The 17,818-nt window shown below is 33.6% G+C and overlaps 1 pseudogene; it reads left to right on the top strand.

The window, feature by feature from the left end:
• Window positions 1-2,056: 2,056 nt before the first annotated feature.
• LOC125857026 (mediator of RNA polymerase II transcription subunit 15a-like) lies at window positions 2,057-15,841 on the top strand (annotated as a pseudogene).
• The last annotated feature ends 1,977 nt before the right edge of the window (window positions 15,842-17,818 follow it).

Here is a 17,818-nt window from a genome sequence, read left to right as displayed (position 1 = left end):
AATTATTATTGAAAAGATTTTATCAGTCAAGCCCTTTGTTCAAATTTCCTCATGATATATGGCTATTGCTTGGAATGTTATTTACAGTGTTCCTCACTTGGATGTTGCTCGTTTTGGACTGAAGAGGCAAGACATATAAATCATTATTGCGGACAATGACTAAATCTTTGTGAGTTAAAGCTAATAAGGTATGTGATGATATTATATGTTCATATTTTTATTGAATTTGTGTGTGGTAAATTAAGTCATCACATCCTTCTATGTTTGAGAAGATTCGGAGAAATGATTATCTCACTAAGTAAAAATAAATGTGACTAAGAGGATGATGTAAATTGTTGTGGTCATTTATCATGCGAATCTTGTGGCAAATATGTGGAAGTGAGAAATTAGGTGTTAGATTTTTGTATTGTTAGTACATTAATTCTAATTAAAATTATTCTGTCCTACACCAAAATTGGAGAAGAAAAAATTATATGTGTTGGTGATTCTAGAACTACTTGAAGTTTTTAGAATGAAAAATTCTTCTTAAATAGTCACATCTATATATTGGCATTTTTTGAGGTGGTACATGATTGTAGTAGTCAAGTCAATTTGATTTTGTGATTATTGAAAATAAATGAATCTTTATAAGAATTTGATAAAATGTCAATTGTGGTGTTATGTGCTTTTAATGTTTAATTTGCTATTATATTCCTTTTGATAATTATAAAGAAAAAAAATTGGCCAGAATTATATTTTGTTTCATGTTTGCAACTGACACACTGCCTAATGTTAGTGAATTACCATTTCTAGATTTGACTTGTTTGTACATATTAATGGACACGAGTTTTATGCTTGTTGTTTGACCGAATGCTTCTATTAACTAAAGTTTATTAAATTGGCTAAGTTATCGCATATAGACTTTTTTTGATGTATAAATTGGTATGCTGCAATAAAATAGAAACTTTATAATATATTTGAAAGTGTAGGGGTTTCTTGCTTAGGTTATGAGTGTTATTCCTCTATTATGAAATATGGGGTTTCTTGCTTAGGTTATGAATGTTATTCCTCCGTTATAAAATATTTGAAAGTGTAGGGGTATGTTGCAAATGTTGTGCTACATGATCTTAAAGAAAAGTGTAAAGAAAAACATGATCTAAGTTTTTTAACTATATGTTAACAAATGTTGCATAGACATAGTTGTGATAGTCATTTGTGATGTAATTGAATGTAACGGTAAAGAAAAAAAAAGTTGTTTAGTTTTCTTAAAAGTGATTTTATTTTCCATATTTTTATTGAAAATGATATTGCTTCTTGATGCATTATTTTGAAAGGAAGTCATTGGTGTCACAAGTATAGTACCAAAAAAATTGAATATTTTTTTATACAAGAAGGATACAATGATGCAATGTGAATCTGAAAATTCACAAGTAATTATAAATTATTATTTGTGGTGGCACTATAATATAAAAATAAACTAAATAGAGTTAGTTGTTGTGGAGATGATTAGTGATGAGACTAATTGGTTAAGACAACTATTAGTGTGTATTCCAATTGGAATAAAACCAATTTTCATGTGACTAAATTAGATACATGTGTTTGAAACACAATGCGATGAAAATACTGCAGTGAGATGAGTTATTTATGTAAATAAATAATGTCTAGTGGAAGGTGAATCTCATCAATTCACTGACTAATGAAACATTAAGGGGAGTAAGACTTTTGTCATTTGAGAAGATCAACAATGAGGGAAACCCAACCTATGTGATTGGAGATCCCATTCATTAGGTTCATATGGGTTATTATGTAACACCTCAAAAACAAGACTTAGAAAAGTGCAGCAGAAAATCACCTGAAACAGTGAACCACAGCAGGGTTCACGGACGTGATAGGGTCCACGGTCCGTTGACCTGCCCATGGACTCAGCATCCTCTAGATGACATGGACCACGGGACCCTTCACGAGGCGTGGACCACCTCACGGGCCGTATTAGAGCCCGTGGTGGTGAGTTAGAATCCCTCACTCCCTGACAGCAGACCATGGAGCCCTCCATTAGCCGTGGTCTTGATGACCGGCCATGGGAGGGTGGGTAGACCTGAGCCAGCAGGACACCAATCCAAGTGAAGAACCGCGTCGAACTTCACAGTTCGTGGTCCTTCACACGGGCCGTGGTAGGGCTTGTGGTCAAAGCCCCCAAAGTCAGCAGCTACTGGACAAAGGACCACGACCTACTCCAGGGTCTGTGGTCCCTTTGACGGCCCGTCAGAAGGGCCGTGGTCTGCCCGTCAGACTTTTAAGTCAGGGGTCGTTTGTTTTTTTTCCCTATATGTTGAATACCTAAACTACGCCATTTAACCTCTAAACTATGTGTATTTGGTCAGTTATTGCCTAGTACAAATTAGAACATAACCTAATCAATTATTCACCAAAAGAATTCATCAAACATAGAGAAAATTAGAGAGAGAAGTCGAGCAACCCTAGTTCAAGAACTTAACGAATTTTCATCAACTCCATCTCCGAACTCAAAATATTTCACCGTGAATTTCGTCACTAAGTATGTGGGATTTCACTAGTGGGTTCCTATAACCCATTAGGTCCCTAGATTTCACAGAATCTTGATTCCCCTAATATTATCTAAGCCTAAGGTTTCTTGAATGTAAGAAATTATTGGGTTTTACCTGTTAAAATGATCCAAATCAGATTATCATGTTATTGCTTACTTTCTTGTATGATATTCAGAACCCTAGCTATGTAGTTCTTTTAGTTCATGAAATACACATGGTAGTTCAGTTATTTTAGATATACATGTTTCACTTTANTTGAAGAACGTAACGAATTTTCATCAACTCCATCTCCGAACTCAAAATATTTCACTGTGAATTTCGTCACCAAGTATGTGGGATTTCACTAGTGAGTTCCTATAACCCATTAGGTCCCTAGATTTCAGTCAGAATCTTGATTCCCCTAATATTATCTATGCCTGGGGTTTCTTGAATGTAAGAAATTATTGGGTTTTACCTGTTAAAATGATCCAAATCAGATTATCATGTTATTGCTTACTTTCTTGTATGATATTCAGAACCCTAGCTATGTAGTTCTTTTAGTTCATGAAATACACATGGTAGTTCAGTTATTTTAGATATACATGTTTCACTTTACAAATGTCATATTATCAGTTCCTCCGGCGTATAGCACTTCCCAAACCTTGTCATTTCTGAAGTTTTAGTCTTATCAGGGACTGTTTCCTTTCCTCGACATTCCATCACAACTTGTTGATAATTCCATGGTACGACCTTAGTATCATACACAGACGACTGACTTGGTGCTCCTAATATCTCAATAGATGCAAAACCTCCACCGTATGGCATATTCTTGAAATGATTCAGTTGATTTCTTCTTCAATTTCGTGATTGAAATTCTGTCAGGAGCAATCTCGACATGAAACTTATAGTGATCCACAAAAGAATAAGCCAAATCATCCCAAGTAGGCCATTTTGTTGTATCTTGCTTAGAGTACCACTCTAAAGCTTTCCCACTCAAGCTTTAATTGAACAATTTGATCCTAATCCCTTCATTCTTCCTGACACCAATAACCTTTTCACAATAGACTTTCAAGTGAAAGAAAGGATTTCCAGATCCATCAAACTTTTCAAATATGGGAATCTTGTAACTGGTGGCAACTCTACCTCAGGAAAAGCACATAACTCTTCATATCTGTCTGGAGTGTAGAGTGATCTCAATAGAGTGCCTGTTGATGATCCTGAACACTTGTATCTGCATCATAAGCAAATAGAGGTCGAATGATATCAATACATTTGAATGTACGAGTATATAATATAGCCGAGACAAAATAACTGAAAGAAGGGACAAGATAAAAATGTACTGAAGGTGAAAGTAAAGAAATAAAAGAGTTAAATCCTTTAAAACTTTAGAAAATACTTTCTTATCTCTGAACTCAACATAATAAGTGATATATAAAAATACACTTTAACTCTATTGGGAGATTCTCTAACCGACAACTATCACTATGAGATACATGATGATACAACGTCTTGTCCACACTGCCAGAACTCTCATATATCATGCTAGGATATATAACCTCTCAATTATGTGGATCCATTAAGCTCTGATTGAAGGAACTAAGGATTCATCTAAAAAGTATGATCCTTTACCTATGTCAGCAACACATGGTTTACAGGGGCTGTGATTTGCTTGAAATCTCCCCCATATCGGTGCTCAATACTACACCTAATAATATATATACTCTTGCTCAAATGTATAAAATATACTCTTTCTCTGGTATGAGATAATTGCTCAAATTATCCCCTTAAAATAGGTAAATGCTATGAAATATCTCTGAACTCATTGTTCATTTAGAAAACAAGGTTTCTCTTTGCTCAAAGTAAAAATATTTTCTCTGAGTTGAGACAATTACTCAAAAGACCACTTTTAGAGGTAACTACTCTGTACTCAATCTTTCTTAAAACTCTTCTACTTTTCTCAAAATAATACTATCTTTCTTCATTTAAAAATGAAACATTTGGAAAATACTTAGTTCCCTTATACTCTTTCTCAAATTCCTCTTTACTTCCTCAAAACTCAGCTTAAACAGTTATGTTTTGTTTAATAGATTCTCAATAAGAACTCAATGAATACTCTGGAATAGAGTTTATTATGAAAAAATAGACATGAACAATAGACTCAATAATCGCAATACACAATGTATGATAATTCAATGATTAGAAATAGAAATTCAATAATCAATAACTCAAGAACTTAAAACTCAATATCAACTCATCTCAATAACTCAAAATTCAATATCAACTCATCTCAAGAATACTCAAAACTAAGGATAGAACCCTATAGTGGCATTGCATAGTTTGTTGCTAAATGTTCGAAGTGCCAACAAGTCAAGGTATAACACCAGAGGCCCGATGGTATGTCTCAGAACATAGATCTTTCGGAGATGATCAATATGGACTTCATTACAGTTTTACCATGGTCTCGCAGGCAGAATGATTCGATTTGGGTGATTGTCAACCGAATGACAAAATTAGCCCATTTAATACCGGTAAAGAATACCCATTCAGCAGAAGACTATGTTAAGTTATATACTCACAAGGTAGTTAGACTTCACGGAATTACGGTGTCTATTATTTAAGATAGAGGTGCGCGATTCACCACACAATTTTTGAAGTCTTTCCAGAAGGGTTTAGGTTCCAAGGTAAATTTGAGTAGTCCTTTTCATCCACAGAGAAATGGTCAAGAAGAACACCAAATTCAGACTTTAGAGGATATGTTAAGGGCCTTTGTGATCTATTTCAAAGGTAATTGGGATGATCACTTACCTCTCATAGAGTTTCATTACAACAATAGTTATCACTCTAGCATCCAGATGGATCCTTACGAGGCTCTTTACGGGAGAAGATGCAGATCTTTTATCAGATGTTTTGAGGTTGGTGAAGCTGGGTTGATAGGACCAGACTTGGTTCATCTAGCTGTGAAAAAAGTTAAGACTTATCAAGAGAGATTGAAAACAACGTAGAGTTGTCAGAAATCCTATACAGATGTTAGGAGAAGAGACTTAGAGTTTGAATTAGATGATTGGGTTTATTTGAAGGTTTCACCCGTGAAGGGTGTTATGAGTTATGGTAAGAAGGGGAAACTTAGTCCCCGATATATTGGTCCTTAGGATTATGAGTTGGTGCTACCGCAAGAGTCGACAGTCGTTCATTTGGTATTTCACATTTCCGTGTCGAAGAAGTGTATGGGAGATCCTTCACTTATCATACCTACCAAAGATATTGGTATTAAAGATAAATTATCTTACAGGGAGATTTTTGTTTAAATTCTAGACCGCCAGGTTCGCAAGTTGAGAACCAAGGAGGTAGCATTAGTCAAGGTTCTGTGAAGAAATCAGTTTGTTGGGACAACTTTGGAAGCTGAGGAGGATATGAAGAAGAGATACCCACATCTCTTCGAGTCCGGAGATATTCCAACTTAACGTACTAATCCTTTTCTTGGCATTTATTTTAAGTTGAAATGTTGTATTACTATTTGTATCGAATGTTTGAGTTGGATGTCAGATGTTACCACCCTTAATCTACTCAGAGTAATCTCATTTGAGGACAAATGTTCCCAATAGGGTGATAATATAACACCTCGGTATTTGAAAGAACTAGAATTAGAAAGAACTACTTTGGAGAGAGTAAAATTGGAAATTTTGGCAAGTTATGCTAAGTATGAGTTTTGGGTCAACTTCAAACGACCATGACTTTCGGTACAAGATGAGTTAGGTAGCCTATAAGATATCAAATGTAAGGTCTTGGAATCCACTTTCCAACGCAACCGAGTTTTCTAATTTTCAAGCTCGGATGAGAGAGATATGCTCGTTTGAAGTCAGGCTATCCAAATAAGGAAAGTTACCCGAATTTAAGAGGGGTATTTTGTCTTTTACTTACCCAATCAGATTAAAACAAAATTTGGTAATATATAGGGGTTTAAACTGATTTGCTTCAGTTTTACAAATCCTAATTTACGCTAGGGCTTTGAGAAAAATTCAAGAAGAGGAGAAAAGGATAAAAGTAAAGCATTCGTCAAGTTCTTGAGGTTAGATTGCGGATTTCTCCAAGGGTTTGATTCCTAAGAGGTATGTGAGTTCTCATAGTGTTGGGTTCGATCACCCACGCGCCAATCATGTTATTTTTAGCGTAGTTTCGTTCTAGAAGTTAGGATAGGTTTGATGATTTCTTCAGATAATCGTTTGGAGTTTAAGAGTTATTTTGAATAGATTCTTCGATACTTTTGTTGGTATTTGAATCGACGTGATAGGGGAAGAAACCATTCGATTCTAGGTGAATTGGGATTAGAAAATGAGTAAGAAAATTTGTCAAAATTTCTGAGAAAAGGGGTGGAGCGTTGCTCCACTCTGTGCGCCCTAAGTCAGGTTCTGTAGTTTGGGTACTGGGGCGCCAAACTACTCAGTGTGCCCCAAGTAAGCTTCTGTAGTTTAGGTTCTGGCACCCTACGCCACTCAGTGTGCCAGGGTCACCAGGTCCTCACCCTTTTGACCTTCTCTTCGATTGAGTTCCCTCGAATCGTACCTATATTTTCTAATTGATTTATACACTCTATGGTACGTCTAAATATCAAGAGATCATCGATAACATGAGATCATAACCCTTGAATCCATAATTCATATTCAAGGTGTTAAGTCTTGAGAGTTCTTCGAGTCATTTTAAGAGGTCTCATACAATTATTTTACAACTTGTTTTAAATGACTTGAAAATATAGTTGAGGAAGAGTAGAGTGAGTATATTTTCTTTAAAATGAGATATGAGAATTAATTATCCCCAAGAGCAAATGTTTTCACATTTAAGCAGAAAGGAACCATCGATTTCCAAAGGAGTTTTTCATGAGAAGTTCTGAGTACTATCTCTTTTAAGAGAAAGATTTTTGAGTAATAATATCAAACAACATAAAGAGTTATGTTTTTAAAAACATATGAGCTAGCATATTTTGGGCGTAGTATTGACCAACTATATGGGGTTGAGTTCATAAAACTCACAGCCCCCATAAACCATGTAGCCAACGTGGGTAGAAAGGGTAATACTTGTTAGATGATTCCTTAATGCTTTTAAGTATAGACTAGTGGATCCCCTTAGTAGTAGGTTCTATACTCTAACAAAGTATAAGACAGTTCTGTCAGCGTGGTCTAGACGTTGTATCATTACATAGCTCATAGTGATGGTTGTCGGTTAGACAATCTCCAACAGAGTTATTTTGTATCTTTATATATATATACAAACTGAGTCATATTGTATTTTGCAATGTATTGTGCATTATTTCTACTATTTTAAAAGCTTTCCTTTATATTGCATCTTTATCACTGCTTTACATTGAAATGAGTTGAGTTGAGTTGAGATGAGGTAAGTTGTTTCTTCAGTTCCAGTTCAAGCTTATGGCTTGTTTTAGAATTCCCCTTACATGCTCGTACATTGCATGTACAAATGTCATTTGGCCTGCATATTTTATGATACAGATACTGGTAGTCAGGATCAGCATCGAGCGCTTCATTGATCCAATCAAGCTCCATAGTTATTCGGTGAACCTCCTTTTTTTCGAAGGATCCCTTTATTATGTTTTGTCATTTCAGTTTGTTAGGATGTTCGGGGGTCTCGTCTCGACATCCCTCATAGTATTAGAGGCTTCATAGATAGATAAACATTGTTTAATGAGTCTTGTTTATTTAATTTATTGATGTTTGAGACTTGAGTTTCCACTTTGGCTAGTGAATGTTTCATTAAATATTCTCAGTAGTTATTTGAGTTGAAGCTTTACTTTTAAAGTTCTATTATTATTGAGTGAGCCTTCTGCTAAGAGTTAAGCCTGACCAAGGATTCGCTTGGAGCCAACAATTGTTCTTGAGTGCCAGTCGCGTCCAGGGTGTAGACTCGGGGTGTGACATTTCTTCATATACTTTTTGGGAAAATTGCTTGTAGGTTGTGCTATATTTGGTAGCAAAAAATAACAAATATTTGATAACAAATACGAAACCAATGGTGAAGTTTGTTAAAAGAACCAATATGATTGCTCTCTTGCTTGCCACAATTCGTATATTATTTTTATTGTTTTATCTTAGGAACATTCATTTTCTATGCCATTGCACTCTTCAAAGAATATTAGTATAGAGACAATTTATTTTTAGGCACTAATTTGTCATATTTCTTCCTCTCTTATTTTTAGGTATAATAAGAGATCAAATTTTCTTGAAATTAAAATATCTACTAAATACACTATAGCTAAAACATTTTTTTATCATCAATAAATATGCACATTAACGAAGAGTGCTAGAGCCTTTACCGACATTAATTGATTTTTATTAGATTAAATGTCGCTATAAACTTTTGTGAAATTTGTAGAGAGTACTAATTGTCTTTGAAAATACATATTTTACAGTAATTAAGCTATTAATTTTCGTTAAAGATTATTTTTTCTATAGTAATAACTCTTTCTTTTGGCTTCTTTCAATTGAATTTGTGAACTGCAAACTTGGAAACGGACAAACTATATTTTTGAAAAATATGTTAAGCAACATGCTTTTTTCTTCTTAATTTTTAGGAAAGTAAGACCATCTTTATTATTATTTGTGGATATTTTTGAGTTTAAATGCTCACAAAATTATGCTATGCGAATTTATTTTACTCTCCAAAATTAAGGAATGAATTGCCCAAATTGGTTTTCTTTCCATCGCTAAAAGATAGTTGCAACAAAGACATATAATGGGTTTGGCCAACTACACTTATTATTAATTAAAGTACCAATTAATCCTTCATTAAAAATAAAAGAAAGGTTATCACATAAGATTTCTTGTACGGTCACACACCCGACTTTTCTAGTGGAGTAATTTCATAGTTAGGAATGTGACATCAATCTTTTGTATCAAAGTACAATTGATTGTGAAGGAGAGTTATATGTTTTCCAATGGTTAAGATTGACAAATTAAATTAATTGATAATTTATCACCTTTGGATAGAAGCATGGAAACAAACTTTCTAGTGGAGAAATCTCATAGTTAGGAATGTGACACATCAATCTTTTGTATCAAAGTACGGTTGACTGTAGAGGCTAGTTATACATCCGTCAATATTCAAGATTGAAAAATTATACAAATTAAATTCATTGATAACTTATCACCTTTGGGTAGAAGCATTGTAATTGTAATAAAAAGAAGAACGTTAGGTCTTCTAATAAAAGATAAAGGAATGATAATTGAATCGATACTCCTAGTTACTAGAGTATCGCTTACTTTAGCTATGACAATATCAATTGGTGCGTCTTAGAAATTTGATCTTAATGACATTGAATAGAGGATTTTAATGCTTACTTGGAGGGTGTAATTCCTTATGCAGCAAATCAATAACATTATATTTAGTTCTTTCCTTCTTTCTTTCTTTTTTAGGTTGATTTGATCTCTTTTTCAGCTCTAGTATGGTTAAGTAATTTTTCTATTATAAATAAACAGAGTTGAATAACTTTTTGAAATAATTATCCGAGTGAGCTTTATATTACAAAACAAAAATGACTAATTTTTTTTTGTAAAATAAAATAAAATGATTATTAAATATAACTATCATTAATTGAGTAACCTTTTAAAAAAAACAAAGTTGATAAAAATAATACTATTTGAGAGACTATACACAAACATAACTCCACATATAAATATATATACTAGGGCTCATGTTAGGTGTCAAAAGGTTGGTCAGAATGGAGATGTATATTGATAAAAATAATGCTCAAGGTAGTGATTTTCCTTCTTTTTTTTCGATGTTTACCTATACTAGTTTTTTTCTTCTGTTTTGTCAATGATCTTAAACTACTACTATGAAAATTGTTTAGTTGTGTTTATGTTTATTTTTGTTGTGTGGTTTGTGGGTTATCATCCTAGAGTGGGGTTTATTTTATACAAACCTGAAGGTAGTAGCAAGTGTGGGTTTTGGTTAGGACAAGTTATCCTCTCATGTTCTCAATTAGGATCTGATTGTATATTACAATTTCAAAAGTAAATAAACTCAGTTTTTTTGGGATAATTTTCTATGATTTATATAAACTGGAAAATGGATGTCTAATACAATGAAATTGAAAACTAATTAAATCTAAGATCGTGGAAATGAGTGGGTATCCATGGAAGATATCGAATCTCCGGATAGAAGAAAAGGAGAATATTAGAATTACAGAAGAAGAGAATAGAAGGGAAGAGAAATGAGAGAGAAATTGATTTACCAGAAATTCTTTGTTGCATTCTCTTTCCTTGGCAGTTTATAATAACCTTCAAATAATGTCGCGAGATCCTGATCCTTGTTCCTCTTTAAATGGGATTTAATCTTGGTTGTTTATTTTCCAAAGTAGTTTCTCTCCTTCCGTAATTTAGCTTCGAATTAAGCTATACCAATTAAGATCATTACATATTGCGGATTAATTATCCTCTCACTATTGTTATCCACGATTGTTATTCAATAATAATAACACTATAATCTCGATTAGTTATCCATACTGTGAGTTATCTCTGTAAATAGACTCTTGTCTCAAAAGAAGTATGATCATTAATTGTAATAACAATATTATGCAACACAATTGCACTTATGAATTGTAATCAAATTTTGTGTTGGAGGTTCTTACTTTTTAATAGCATAGATTAAAAGATAGAAGTATTAATATATTACAATTCAAATTTTGCGTTGGAGGTTCGTACATTATATTAGCATAGATTAAAAGATAGAAGTATGAATATATTATAAAATACCCAATAAAAGTCGAAATTACATAACTTTGTTTAACAGGTACATTTGGTCGTAAGGATGTGGCATAGTATTCAGTGAAGTGGTTGAGAACCATGAAATGTGTAACATTGTCGCAAACATTTCCTAAAAATGTAATGACGTAAGCAATGAAGTTCTTTAATATTTGTGTTATCCTGAGTTTTTGCTTTACATATAGCACCTTTACATTCTATAGTTTGAGACGGATAATTCAAATGGAGTTGATTAGCAGGATGAGGTTTATCAAAAGGTATGGTTTTCCATGGCACTTTTAATTTGCCCAAGATTTTGAAAAATGTGAAACTTTGAAACGTGGATTTTGATAAATTGAATGGCTATAACATTATAAACAAATAGTTGAATGTTGCGAAATATTTCCTATAATTATAGAGTAATAGAAAAGGTATACCATACCAAGTGTTAAGCCAAATTCATGGTCGTACCCCTACCTGCAAAGTGCTTTATGTAATCAACTTCTTAGAACAAATAGAAATTTGAATGTGTAAACGGGTAAGTTCTTAGAAACGACCATGAAACCTCACTGTCGATGGTGCTCTGTGTAAGGCTGTTTTTGTCAAATATTGTCAACAGCAAAAAATTAGTTTCACATGCAGTGGCATGATTTAGAAGAGAAGCATATTTTGATAAGTTAATTGATTATGGAAAATTAGTTGTTGAGTGCTAAGATCATAGTAACTTAATCTATCAGATAATCTGTCTGTAAGTTCGGGTCAAAGTCTTCATGGAATGTCACCAATTAGCTTTATGTTCCGGCAACTAAAATCTTTAATTGCTAGTTTGATGGATAAACCTATTTGTACAAGAAGTATATACCTGAATATATGGCTATATGAAGATGTGTTATGTGAGAAGACATCCTTTCATCTGTATTAGTTGGTATACTTTTTTTGGCTTTTATTTTATTTCTTATAATAGAGAATTCAATGCTTCTTCTTTTTTTGAAAATTGTCCTTCTCTACTTACACGACTTGGTTTACTTGCTAGTAATAAGTTGGAATACTTTGATTTCTCCAAGAATAAACATATAACATGCTTTATATTCTCCATTCCATCATTTTTTACTTGTGAAGCCAACTATGTATTATATTTTTTTTTTATAAAACTATAAATTACCATTAAACAACAAAGAACATTACATCATAAGGTAACCTATCATCTCAACTACCTTCTAGGAAGAGTACTACGAAGCATAGGTTTCGAACTAAACATGAAAAATTGTTAGGTGCTGAGTAGTTTGGTGATCAACCTATGCCTATTTCTAGCTTACCTAGATCATTTAAGTATGTCTAATCTTTCTATAACTTCTTTCTTAATTTGACCTAACACTATCTCAGTATTTACCGATGATCCTCTAAAAATCTTCTAGTTTCTTGCTTTCCATGTATGATAGATCATTGTTCCCCAAATAGTTGTGATCACTTCCTTCTGAAATTTCATTTTTTCCTCTGTATGCCTTCCAACACTTTCTGATGTATGGTTAGTCCGACCCACTTTTGGATGCCATCTCTCAATGTCTTTATCCAAGATGTATAACGAAGTATCGAGAGATTGACTTGCACAAAGACAACATGTAGAATCTTCCACTGGAATAGTTAGATGCCTTAATGTTTCTTTTGTAAGTAGTCTCCCTTGTACAACCAACCACACAATAAATCGATGTGTTGGCTGTGAAAGTTCAGTCATGCTTCTTTGGCCCAAACCGAGGAATCCAGAGAAAGTTCCATAAAGAAATGGTGGATAGATAGAAGGCAGAATGTCGCTGACTGCTCTGTTGTCCCAACATAGCATTACAGCTCTGTGTAATAGAATATTTGGACTCACCAAAGCACCACAAGACTGTTGTTGGTATTGAAAAAAGATTAATGTTTTGAAGTAGATGAACGGACTTTGATCTAGTGGTAAGAGTGTAACATATGACATGTTGGATTTGGCGAATCTAACAAATTATTAGTATTTAAGTATAAGAGGGTAGAGGAGCAGACCCATTATCCACCAAATTTAGAACTGTGCCCCAAAAAACCCATGTTACAAGCACACTCTCTGTAATGAATATCCCTCTTTTACTAGAAAATGCGTTGTTCCAAGAAAAGGTAGAGAAGAGCACCAACCTTGAAGCATTCTTACTTTATTAGTAAATGACATCAACATTGATATATCACATACGTTTAGCTTCTACAACACTCCAATTCAGGAGGAGGCGACCCCCACCTTCCTCACAATCAACCTGTGGGAAACCAAGTTCTATTAGTGGTCCTTCCAACATATGTATGTCTTGTTTAAGGATTTAGTAGCAAAATAATAACCAACAATCAATCCGAGTATGAAATACATTGATGTTAAGAGGTAATAAATGTGTGGTAATGTATGAAACCAAGTTCTATTATTAGTTCATCCAGCCTATGTATGTCTTATTTCAGGATTTAGTTTTCAACAACATCATTATATCTTCCAAACTAACTTTTAAAAAGTCTATTGTAATTCCTCATAGTTGTCGACACATTGCGGAAGTTGTATTCTTGATGTGAGTACCAAGAAACTGAAGGAAGCAAAGATCAGTTACTTCTTTTATCAGTTTTATGTTAATTAGTTGTGGTCTTCCTCATCTACTTCACTTTTAACCTTTTTATCTAGAAGGTTCTTTTGTGAAGATTGTCTAGTTTGTTCTCTACTACATTGTACATTTAGTCTATTTATCAACTAACCACATGGAAATGCATTCATGACATTTCCACATTTTGATTTATTGAAAATTTGTAATACAGATCAATTATATGAAGGAGATGTACTTATCGGACCTGAATGATTTATACGAGAAAATTTCTCATAAAGTGCAGCAGGTATGCCATTAACACCCCTTTAAGTGCTTCATCATAGATCCAAATTTTGGCTTACTCTCTTGAAAGTTTCATCTTGTCATCTTGAGAAAGTGTTCTCTCATTTTTGCTTCTTTAATTTTGTTCCTTTCATGTCTTGTCATTTTGAGAAACAATGCTCTGATAGTTGTAATGCGGCTAGTTCCTTTTCATTTCTAGCATCTGCATCATTTGTGTGTGTTGAAGCATTGTGAACTATTTGTTTGTGTTGAAGCATTGTGAATGATTGTGAAGTCGAGGTGGCAGTGGTCACCATAAAAGTGTTATTTTCACATGTAATTTTTTTGTTAGTTTGTTTTACTTTCGGTGAAGAAATTAAGGCCTCCATTCATCGGGAAAGGGCTTGATGTATCTGAATTTAAAAACACTTGAATGAACATTCTGCTGAATTGTGTGAACCTTTCGAGCTATGCTATTTGTATCTTTATGTCATTTCTTAAACTTTACTCCCTTTTTTGTTGACGTGGGAGGTACTTGAAGCATGAATATCAAAAGTAGGGCTAAGGACAATAAATAGGACTGTGACTAAATTGATTTTTTTCTTTCTGATGTTATGCATGATTCATCAGCGTCTTGAAAATAAGATAATTAAAAATCTCAAGGTGTTCAAGGTGATCCTGGAGCGTATTACGCTTTTCTTGCGGCTTCACACGCAGGATATTCAACTTAGTCACAAGAACAAACTAGTCACGGTTGAGAAGAAAATAAGTTTCCTTCTTAGTTCCAATTGGACACGCATCAGGACTTTTTCTTCTCCACAACAGGGGAAACTTCATCAGTCTTCCATGCAGCTTCATAACCCGCAATCTCTTGATGGTCAAACTAATCAACCGATGCAACAGAAATAGCGCAGTAACTTGAAACATAATTCCTTGTGTGGCATTCTGATGATTTCCTATTCTCAATATCACATGATAAATATGGTAAAACCTGGTTCCAGATGGGTTTTGGGACATGGTAATTTGTTGAACTCACCGCAGCAGGTGGCTACTGGCTCCTTACAATAGAATCCTGTTAACAGTCTTCAACATCATAACAAAAGCTTTTTAAGTACACAATGTGGAATGAACCAAGTTCAGGCAAAGCTCGATTTCCCTACAGCAAAATTCAAGAGCATGGCAAAGAATGTCGCAGAGCCAAAAAATGTCGCAAAACTAGCTAGTAATACGACATTCCTACAATCGGCAGAGGCAGCAAATACTTTTTCAAAAACAGAAGTTAATGCAACAGCAACAAGCAAAGCAATATGTAATCCTCGAATCCCTACAAAAAAACTCAAATGTGCTGCCATATTTACTCTTGATACAACACGAGCAACAAATGTTGTAGAACCAATAATTAACACCGCTATGCAAACTGCTATTGATGCAGAAACAACTTTTTCGAAGTTAGCAGTTAATGAAACATCAGCAAGCAATGAACTCATTGCAATAAAATAATTGCACCAACTTGCAGAGTAATTCCTTGTCTTGCATATCGACAAATTCCATCTCTCAACAAGACATGATAAATACAATACAACCTAGTTCCAATTATTTGAGGTCATTGCAACAGGTGTCTACGGGATCTTTGCAACAGAATCCTTTTAACCATCGTCAACAAGTTGACATAAGCTCATTAAGTTCACAAAGTGGAACTAACCCAGTGTAGGGAACCTCGATTCCCCACAACAAAATTCAAGCATTTGGCACAGAAAGTCGCAGAGCCAGAAAATATTGCATAAGTAGTAATTAAGATAGCAGTACCACCATTGGCATATGCGATAACTACTTATTCAAAGATAGAAGTTAATGCAACAACAACAAGCAAAGCAACAATACACCATACTATTGCCAACCCACCAGATGTCACGATTTCATGAGTCTTCCATGCCGCTTTAGCAACTATAGTATCTTGCTGGTCAAAACTAATAAACAAATGAAATCCATACAGGGTTCCATGGAAGGCAATGCAACAAAACAATATTATCAACTTACAACATGATTGTTTGGATAATTCAATTGCTTATGTTTCGTGCACTCGTGAACTCATGCACCCTTTCCTAGATAATGTAAAGTACTGGATTTAATCAGATAAATTACTTATATTTTATGCGGGAACAATTGCTAAAATTTGAAGTATGCTTCTCCAAATTTTTGTCTATTTGGATCTTTAGCAACACTTTTACAAACAAAGGTCACAAATTTGCACAATATTTTTATGGTCTCTTTTTATTTCAATTCTTTTTTTTTATTCATAAAGTGTGTTTCCTTCAATAATGATACTATTTTAATTGGTCTTCAAATATAAATATTTGTTATACTATCTTGACTATAATATTCATTATAGTTTACTTGTCATGGCAAAATATTTTATCTTCAAACTTATTGATATTGTAGTGTTTTCATGGTTTTGAAAGCCTGAACATACCTCTAAGCACAAAATAGTGAATAAATCATTTGATGATAATTATTGATTTATTTTTTTACCTTTTAGAACCCTTGAGATGGATATGACTAGCAAACTTTGTAATATATCAACCCACCAAAATTACTAATCTTTGTTTTTTTTTCCTAAGATTTCTTGTCTTTAAAATTAATGCTCTTGCAATTTATAAATACTTTAAGTTACTAATGATATCTCAATTTTTTTATATGAACAACAATGAATAAAACTTTTGAAAACAATTATTATTTTTTCTTCCAAAATATCCAGTTTAATAATTATTAAGTTCTATGTTCAATATTATAGGTTAATCCCATAATTAGGAAGATGACATATCAATTATTTGTACCAAAGAAAAGTTCATTGTGGACGATAGTTATACATCCACCTGCAATCAAGATAGAAAAATTGCACAAATTAAAGTATAACTAATCACCTCTTAGTAAAAAGATGGTAACAAAAAGAAGAATAATAGGGTCTTCTAACGAAAGATAAAGGATTGATCATTGAATTCATAATTGTAGTTATTAGATTAGCAATTAAATCAATTTGACACTATATGTTGGTGCATCCTATATGTTTTATCTTAATGGCATTGAACATAGGATTTAAATGTTTGCTTAGAGATCACAAATAATTCTTTCGCCGTAAATCAGTATTTACTGCATTTTAGCTTCAGATGAATTCAGTTGGGAGTAGACTTAGAACCGAGATGCAATAGGGTTGAACGCACCCTCATAGTCCAAGAACTACGTTCCCGTGTAGGATTATAAGTCCCCTTTTTTGGGGATCAATATTAGTGATCACGCCACAACCATTCATTTATACACCTGTCAAGGTATTGGGTCCTCTCGATGGGGAGTATACATCAGACTCCATATTTATATCACATGATTTATGTCGGTTAATAATAGCTCCCACAGTCAAACTCTTAATGCATTGACCACGTTTCTTTATGCATTTACTTCAGTAATCAGTTCAACATGTTATCTTCATGATTAGTATTTGGTCATTGCATTCAGTTTAGTTTTTAAGTTATATTTTACTATTAATATATTTGTTCAGATTACATCATTGCTCAGTTATGTATTTGTAACACCTCGCTATGTGAAAAATCTAGAGTTAGAAAGACTCATTTTTGGAAAGAATGAAAAATCTGGAAATATGTTTAAATTATGTTAAGTTTGAGTTTTGGGTCAACTT

The sequence above is a fragment of the Solanum stenotomum genome, chromosome 1 (assembly GCF_019186545.1).
Source record: "Solanum stenotomum isolate F172 chromosome 1, ASM1918654v1, whole genome shotgun sequence".
NCBI lineage: Eukaryota > Viridiplantae > Streptophyta > Magnoliopsida > Solanales > Solanaceae > Solanum > Solanum stenotomum.
This window is presented reverse-complemented; position numbering and strand designations above follow the sequence as displayed.